Here is a 9,528-nt window from a genome sequence, read left to right on the forward strand (position 1 = left end):
TCTCTCGCTGGCTGTCTCTATCTCTGTCTAATAAATAAATAAAAAATCTTAAAAAAAATAAATAAATAAAATAAAATAAAATAAAATTCCTCTTTTGCTTCTTCTATCAACACTGGACTAGAGTTCAACTTTAAAAAGAGTAAAAAATAGAATATATAAGGTTTACAAAGGAAGAAATAAAGTTATCACTTTCCCAGTCAATGTAACTGTCTAATACAAAATGAAAAGTTATAAACAAATTATTTGAATTAATAATGGTTGCTGAGTCTAAAGATCAATATTTAAAAATCAATTGTGGGGGCGCCTGGGTGGCACGGCGGGTGGGGGTTTTTTTTTTTTTTTTTAATAAATAAATAAATAAAAATCAATTGTGTTCCTTATACCAATCACTGGTTAAAAATATACATATTTTATATAGAGGAGTTGAATCACTATGGTGTACACCTGAAAATAATGTAACATTGTATGTCAATTACACTCAAATATTTTTAAAGTATAACTAAAAAATTTAAATATATATTTTAAAAAGAATCTCACAATAGCAACGTATATGTCAACTGCCTATGAATAAATCTAATAAAAATATCACAAGTACTTTATGAGGAAACGTATAAATCTTTATTAAAAAACAAAATAGAAATGGGGCACCTGACTTGATTTCGGCTCTTGAAATCATGGTCTCAAGAGTCATGAGATCGAGCACCACGTCGGGCTCTGCACTCAGCCGGGAGCCTGCTTAAGAGTCTCTTTCTCCCTCTGCCCCTCACCCTGCCCGTGCTTTCTCTCTCTCTCTCTCTCTCAAATAAATCTTTTTTAAAAATTGGAAGCCTAAATAAACAGGGAACTATATTTTATGCATAGTTATGAAACCCAAAAATATTTATCCCCAACATTCTCTCTAAATTTAATGTAATTCTATCAAAAGTCTAATGGGATGAGTTTCTTTCCCCTCTTTGGATATCATTAAGTTGATCCTAAAATTTACATAAAAGAATAAAAGATCAAGAGTTACCAAGAAAATACTGCAGAATAAGAGTAAGAAGATGGTAACCACTATATCACATATCAAGACTGATTATAAAGTTGTAAGTATTTAGATAATGTAGTATTGGTGAAGACAGAAAGACAAACAAATCAATAGAATAGAATACAAAATCCAGAAACATCCCAGGCATCTGTAAGAGTTTGATAACAGATATTATCAGTGGGTTTGATAACTGATAAGGCATTGTAAATCAGTACATAGCAAACGGGCTATTTGATAAATCATGTTTGATTACTGATTATTCATACTGACAAAAAAGATAACTATATAGATGTCTACCTTACACTCTGCCACATAGAAATTTGAAAAAGATTTAATAGCCAAATTCTAAAAAGCAAAATTTTAGAACGTCTATAGAAAATTATGAAAGAATATCTTTATGACATACAGGCAGTAAAAGTATTCGTTAAACAAGCTAAAAAACAAAAACAGAAAAAGAGAAATTCAGCCTCCTTGAAATTAAACATGCTATATGACAAAAGACACCATTAAGAAAGTTTAAATATTAGACATAAATGGGAGAATTTATCTATAGTACACAAAAACATAAAAAAGGATTAGAGTCCAGAATATGTTTCTAAAAAACATAGACATCTGATTAAAAAAACAGCAAGTTCTACAACACAAAGTTCTACAACCAATATCAATAAAAATATGAAAGGATAATCAAATCACAAGTAATCCGAGAAATGAAATATTTATGTGACATTGCCCACATAAAAATAGTTAAATACTAAATTATGAAAACAATATGGAGAAACACAAAATCTAATTCATTGTAACTGCGAGTATGAATTAACGTTTTGTAGAGAAAACAAGCTAGACCAATGGAGTTGATCCCATAATTCCACTTACAGGTTTGTACCCAAAGGATGAAGAAAAAGCTAGTCTGTGCTACCATCTAGTGGCCTCATAATATAACAGAAAATATGATTCCTTCAGCAATGTTTACAAAGGACTCTTGAAAGTACCTGCACGGGAGAGACCAACAACTTATAAACATGCAGAGTTTATACATGTAGTTACTTCCCCCACTACTCTATTGGGCCAACATTTGGCTCCACCTATTTGCTTCCTTCTACAGATTTGCATGAATCTCATCTTGTGACAAAACCAAACAGAAACATCTTCAGGCAGTGTTTCCTATGTCTACCCTATATAATTTCCAAAACCCTTCAAATAATATCTACTGTTATGTGAAGCTTAAAGAATACTTCTCCAAACTAATCAGACTGGATTGTTAATAATTTAAAAATTGGCCAATACTAAGTATTGACAAGAACATTGCACAAAAGAAACTCTCATGCACTTCTAATGGCGTACAAATTTGGAAAATTAGTGAAGATTAATGTATATCCCAAAATAAAAGAAACCATTAAAGTTTTAAAAACTAAAACTAAAATTAAAACTAAGCATTATTTTAAAAAGATGAATATGTGTATAGACTATGACACAGAAATTCTTCTCCTACATATACTTTCTAGCAGTGGTTCCTAACCCCATAGGATACCTATGAATAAAATTCAAGGGGACTGGTAACTTAGATGGGAAAAAAATACATCTTTATTTTCACTAACCTCTAAGTGCAATTTAGTAGTTCCTGGGGACAGTTTTACATATGAGTTTACCAAACTTTCAAGCTATAGATAATCCTCATCTTATTCAAGTTATTTAGCAAAAACCAGAGCAAAACCTACCCCATCCTTTTATTGTTATCTCAAAACCAGATAAAGACAGTACAAAAAATACAACTTTTTGTTTTATTTCACTTATAGATGTGTAAATAATACATAAAATATGAAATAGAATGTACATATTCTATGAAATAGAATGTTCTAATAATCATAACACTTGGATCAACCATAAACTCCTGGCAAAAAAATTTTTTACAACTTCCTGAAACCAGGATCTCAAAGAGATATTTGATCCCCCGTGTTCATTGTAGCATTATTCACAATAGCCAAGGTGATGAAACCACCTTAATGTCAATGGATGGATGAATGGTGAAAGAAAATGTGATATATACATACAATGGAATATTAGTCAGCCTTAAAAATGAAGGAAATCTTGCCAAATGTGACAACATGGATAAATTTTGAGAACCTATGCTAAGTGAAATAAACTGGTCATAAAGGACAAATACTCTCTGAGTCCATGATGAATCTAAAATAGTCAAACTCATAGAAGCAGAGAGTAGAATGGTGGTTGCTAGGGGTTGACGGGAGGAGTAAATGGGGAGTTATTATCCCATAGGTATAAAATTTCAGATATTCAAAATGAGTAAGTTCTAGTGATCTGTGGTATGACATTGGTCCTATAGCTAATGATATGGTGTTGTACACTTAGAAATTTGTCAAGAAGGGTTAGATCTCATGTTAAATGTTCTTACTACAATAATGAAGATGTGATACACACACACACACACACACACACACACACACACAAATGGAATATTACTTCACCATAAAGAAGAATGAAATCTTGCCATTTGCAAAGATACGGATGGAGCTAGAGAATATAATGCTAAGTGAAATCAGTCAGAGAAAGACAAATATCCTGTGATTTCACTCATATGTGTAATTTAAGAAACAAACAAGCATAGGTGGAAAAGAGGAAAACCAAGAAACAGACTCTTTAACCATAGAGAACAAACTGATGCTTACCAGAAGGGAGGTGGGTGGGAGGATGGGGGAAATAGGTGATGGAGATTAAGGAGTACACTTGTGATAAGCACTGGGTGTTGTATGTAAGTGTTGAATCATTAAATTATACACCTGAAATTAATATCACACTGTATATTAACTGGAATGCAAGAAAAATTTTTAAAGATGTAAAAAATAAATAAAAACAAAACAAAGCAAAAAATACCTTTCTGAAGTGGCCAACAGCACCCAGACAATGAATGGGGGCAGCCAACACTTGTAAGAACAAACAGCACTAGGTGAGTTTCCCTTTTAGTGATTTTAAGGTAAGGAAAGGACAAAGTCACCATTACTACAGGATAACTAAAATTCAGATGGAAAACGCAATCTCATTGACTTGAAGAAACAAGAAGAGAGTTTGGGAAGATCACAGCAGCTAAAAATTTAGAAGAAAAGAGACAGTTAAAGAATGGGAGCCCCAGATTTCTGCATAAGCTCTGCCCAAATACTGGCTGATCCCTAAACTATACATAAACAGAGCTATGCCTAAAATACCTGAGCAGAGATTACAGGGTCTGCCCACCTCAGAGAAGACAAGTTTGAAATTTGAGTACTGNGGATTGTTAATAATTTAAAAATTGGCCAATACTAAGTATTGACAAGAACATTGCCTATATACTGGCTGATCCCTAAACTATACATAAACAGAGCTAAGCCTAAAATACCTGAGCAGAGATTACAGGGTCTGCCCACCTCAGAGAAGACAAGTTTGAAATTTGAGTACTGCAAAATCACTGCGCACTAAAACAAAACACCAATACTTGTGGCAAATTCAATATCCAGGGACACCTGGGTGGCTCAGTTGGTTAAGCAGCTGCCTTCGGCTCAGGTCATGATCCCAGGGTCCTGGGATCAAGTGCCATATCGGGCTCCTTGCTCAGCAGGGAGCCTGCTTCTCCCTCTGCCTGCTGCTCCCCATTGCTTGTATGCTCTTGCTCTCTCTAACAAATAGTAAAATCTTTTTTAAAAAAATTCAGTGTCCAAAAAGAGTTGCAGAGAGTTCTATTCTAACAAGCTCTGAAACTTTGCTACTCCCTCCATCAAGAGGTAGAGTATTTTTCATTTTTTTATGTACCCCCACAACACGGAGTGAATATATTTGGCATCAAACTTTAGCAAAAGTCCTGGCATATATTTGAATCTTAAAATATGAATAGAATTATGTTCTTCTAACTAAGGCCTACACAAATCTGGAGTGCTGGGAGAATAGAATTGTATATAGTGTTAAAACACTAAAACCTGGAAGTACACAGCAGGGTCAAGGGCCAGAAAGTTGTTAGGAACTAAGTGAAGTTGAAGGGACATTTGGGAAGCAAGGGTAGGAGAGCATTGGACACTCCTTGAGGCTGTGGATTCCTTTTCCTCACACGGAATAAAATGAAGGGAATCTGCTCCCAGTCCTCCAACCTTGTCATCCCTTCTAAAAGCCAAGAAAGTGAAAAATCACTGAGATTCTAGGAAAAAAACTGTTTAATTTCCACTTCTTACATATTTTTCCTATTTATCAATTAAAGATATTATGAAATTCATTAAAACTGCCTAAAATGGGAAATACATAAACTATATTGTTAATTAATAAAAAAAATAATAAATCAAGAAATGTGGCATGGTCTGATGCACATAAATATAGTAAATGAATAGATAATATGCCAAAATATTAGTATTTGCTCTATAATTATAAATGACTCATTTCTCCCTTTGGATTTTCTGGACTTCTCAAATTTTATACTGAGTATACAATATCCATATAATCAGGGAAGTAACAATTTAAAGGAGAAAAATTATTGTTTATTAAGTTAAGTATAATCAGTTCTTGAAACATCATCCCTAATGTACCTAAAAGTTACTACGTTCTATATTATTAAAGANGAGGAGAAAAATTATTGTTTATTAAGTATAATCAGTTCTTGAAACATCATCCCTAATGTACCTAAAAGTTACTACGTTCTATATTATTAAAGAAATCACTTCTGGGATTACAAAGTCTCTTAAAAGAAAACAAAGGAGGATTTAAATTGGTTACCAGAGCCACTGGTGGGGCCCCTGGAAATAAATATTTAGGGCCCAGAGGTAGGAAAGTACTTATGTGACATATTAATTACTATTGCATATACATTTATAACATGTTTTTCCCTCTCCCTCACCACTACTAATAGTTGTATGTGATTATGGAATACTCGGCATAGGTTATAGTTGGCTTTAGCTCTAAAAAGAAAACTAAGAAGTCAATTCATTGAGGAAGAGCAGCAAATTGTCACAAGAAGTTAGTGAAACACTGATGAAAAACAAAGGAGAGTGTTTTCCTTGCTTTGAAACTGAAATCCCAATTAGCCATGCTATCTACTGTAGATAGAGAAGATGAAAATCCTTTAATGAAGATTTAATGGGGAACATTAGGACAAAGATGAGAAGAGGTATTTCCAGAAAGGAAAAGGTGAATGGAAACTGGGAATTATGAATAATTTATTTTATTTTAAAAGTGCTGAATAGGACAATGCAAAAATAAGGAATTATTGGATGAAGAAAATATCATGGATATACATGAACATCATTTTAGATGTCACTTTCCCTTACCATGGAAAATGAAAGAATACCATCCTAGGCATTTAGAGTAACTAACTTGTGCTATGCATTCAATCTATCCCAGTGACTTTCAAGTACGTTACATTAATCTGCAAAACAACTCTAAAAATAGGTATCATCACCCCATTTTAAATGACACATCATGCTGTGAGATAATGTTTTGCACAAGATTTACAGACCCAAAATGCCAAAGAGCCAAGATTGAAGTTTAGGTCCTTCAAGCCAAGTACTTTCCAATAACACGTAGTACGTCTCTTTAGCAGCAGCTAAGGGAACACAGGAGTAAGAGGACTGAGACATAGTAGGCTTCCAGAGACAGAGGGCTATGCACTGTACTATATATAGTGCCCTACAGATGGTCAGGGCACGAAGAGGATGAGCTGGGTGAATTAATCCCAGCAGAAAGCCCAGCTCATTGAAGCTCCCAGCAACAAAGAAGTGTTCTTTGTTTCCACACAGAAATGGAAATGAGAAACNTAGTGCCCTACAGATGGTCAGGGCACGAAGAGGATGAGCTGGGTGAATTAATCCCAGCAGAGAGCCCAGCTCATTGAAGCTCCCAGCAACAAAGAAGTGTTCTTTGTTTCCACACAGAAATGGAAATGAGAAACCCCAGGATAATTCTCAACACCATATAAGAAATGAAAAGAAGCCTTGCTCTAACTAGAGCACTATTGCTCATTATCAGCAACTCTGGGGCTGCTATTTATTCGGACAAGCACTGGAGATCTAGCACCAGGGATGTCTGATATCACGAAGAATATGTTGTTTCATAAACAGGAGGGGAAACTAGCTGAAACAGGAGCTGGACACAATAGCGCATTTGATTTCCTTCTGAGGGGAATGAGGCACAGCCTGTTTCAAAGAGGTTCCTCAAGTTAAAATCAGGAAGTCTGGGTAAGTACATGTGCTTTACAAACTTCTACTCTTTTCTCTTGGTAAACATGGGGAGAAGGGCGAATGCTTCATGATCCAAGTCCTCAAGCAGAGTTTGCTTTCCTTCTACATGTGATCTCCGAAGACAGGCATCAATCTAAGGACAGACCGTTTGGAGAGAGACTGACAAAAAACAGCCAGGAAAGAAACTGAAAATTTACCTCTTTTCATGAAATAAAGAAGCTGAGGTAATAGTAATCACTAATATCCCACACACTCCTCGCGTTGGGTCTCTCCTCTGTCTTATCTTTTCATTGTGTGATATACTTGGGTGCCTCATAAGGTTCATGCTATCTATACTGCCCACCTGGACCATTCTAACTGGTAACCTCGAGAATCCTATTCCAAGAATTGGAACTGTTTCAGTGTGTCTGCTCAGGGTGCATACATTTGTGAAGTGATTGCTTGAAATCAAAACATTAAACGGCTTTAAGTCAGTCTGTGTAATAAATCAACAGAAAATTTCTCTCCAGTATCCATTAACTGTTCTTACCCTTTCTTGGGTATTAATGAAAACTGAGGACAGAATTCCTTAAATCCTTGCCACAGTTTCCTTAAAAGGAATACTTTAATATACTTCTGATTTTTTGTTATTATTTAATTCCGGTATAGTTAACATAGTGTTCTATTAGTTTCAGGGGTGCAATATAGTGAGTCAAAAATTCTATACATTACTCANACTCAAGTAGTGCTCATGATATTAAGAAGTGTACTCTTTTATCACCATCACCTATGTCACCCACCCCTCCTCCTACCTCCCCTATGGTAACCATCAGTTTGTTCTCTATAGTTAAGAGTCTAGATCTTGGTTTTTCTTTTTTATTTTCCTTTGTTCATTTGTTTTGTTGCTTAAGTTCCACATTTGAGTGAGAGCATGTGGTATTTGTCTTTCTCTGACTTCTCACTCACCACTATACTCTATAGCTCTATCCATGTTGTTGCAAATGGCAAGATTTCATTCTTTCTTGACTGAAAAATATTCCTCTGTGTGTGTGTGTGTGTGTGTATCTCACATCTTCTTTATCCATTCATCTATCAGTGGGCACTTGAGCTGTTTCAAAAATTTGGCTATTGTAAATAATGCTGCAATAAACATAGGGGTGCATGTATCCCTTTGAATTAGTATTTTTGTATTTGGGGGGGTAAATACCCAGTAGTGTAATTACTGGATTATAGGATAGTTCTATTTTTAATTTTTTGAGGAAGTTCTTACTGTTTTCCGCAGTGGCTGCACCAGTTTGCATTCCCACCAACAGTGCATGAGGGTTCATTTTTCTCCAATCCTTGACAACACCTCTTATTTTTTATTTTTATTTTATAATTTTTTTTTATTTTAGCCATTCTGACTGGTATGAGGTAATATCTCATTGTGGTTTAGATTTGCATTCCCCTCCTGATGAGTGATGTTGAGCATTCTTTCATGTGTCTGTTGGCCATCAGGATGTCTTCTTTGGAGAAATGTCTGTTCACGTCTTCTCATTTTTAAATTGTATAATTTTAGGAGTGTTGAGTTGTCTAGGTTCTTTATATATTTTGGATACTAACCCTTTATTGGATATGCCATTTCCAAATATCTTCTCCCATTAGGTAGATTTTCATTTAGTTTTGCTGATTACTTCCTTCGCTGTGGAAAAGCTTTTAGTTTTGTTGTACTCACAAATGTTTGTTTTTATTTCCCTTGCCTTAGGAGACATATCTAAAAAAATGTTGCTACAGCTGATGTCACAGAAATTACTGCCTGTTCTCTCTTCTAGAATTTTTATGGTTTCCTGTCTCACATTTAGATTTTTAATCTATTTTGGGGTTATTTTCATGTATGGTATAAAAAAAGTGGTCCGGTTTCATTCTTTTGCATGTAGCTGTACAGTTTTTCCAACTGGACTTTGGTTAAGTTTATTCCATTTGTTGAAGAGAATTTTTCCCATTGCATATTCTTTCATGCTTTGTCAAAGACTGATTAACCATATATTTATGGGTGCACTTTTGGGTTTTCTATTCTGTTCTATTGATTTATGTATCTATTTTTGTGCCGGTACCGTACTGTCTTGATGACTACAGCTTGTAATAAATAACCTGATGTCCGGAATTGTGATGTGACAAGCTTTGCTTGCTTGCTTTCTTTCTTTCTTTTTTTTTTTTTTCCAATGTTGCTTTGGCTATTCAGGGTCTTTTGAGGTTCCATACAAATTTTAGGATTGTTTGTTCCAGCTCTGTGAAAAATGCTGTTGGTATTTTGATAGGGATTGCATTAAATGTGTATAT

The sequence above is a fragment of the Ailuropoda melanoleuca genome, chromosome 7 (assembly GCF_002007445.2).
Source record: "Ailuropoda melanoleuca isolate Jingjing chromosome 7, ASM200744v2, whole genome shotgun sequence".
Classification (NCBI taxonomy): Eukaryota; Metazoa; Chordata; class Mammalia; order Carnivora; family Ursidae; genus Ailuropoda; species Ailuropoda melanoleuca.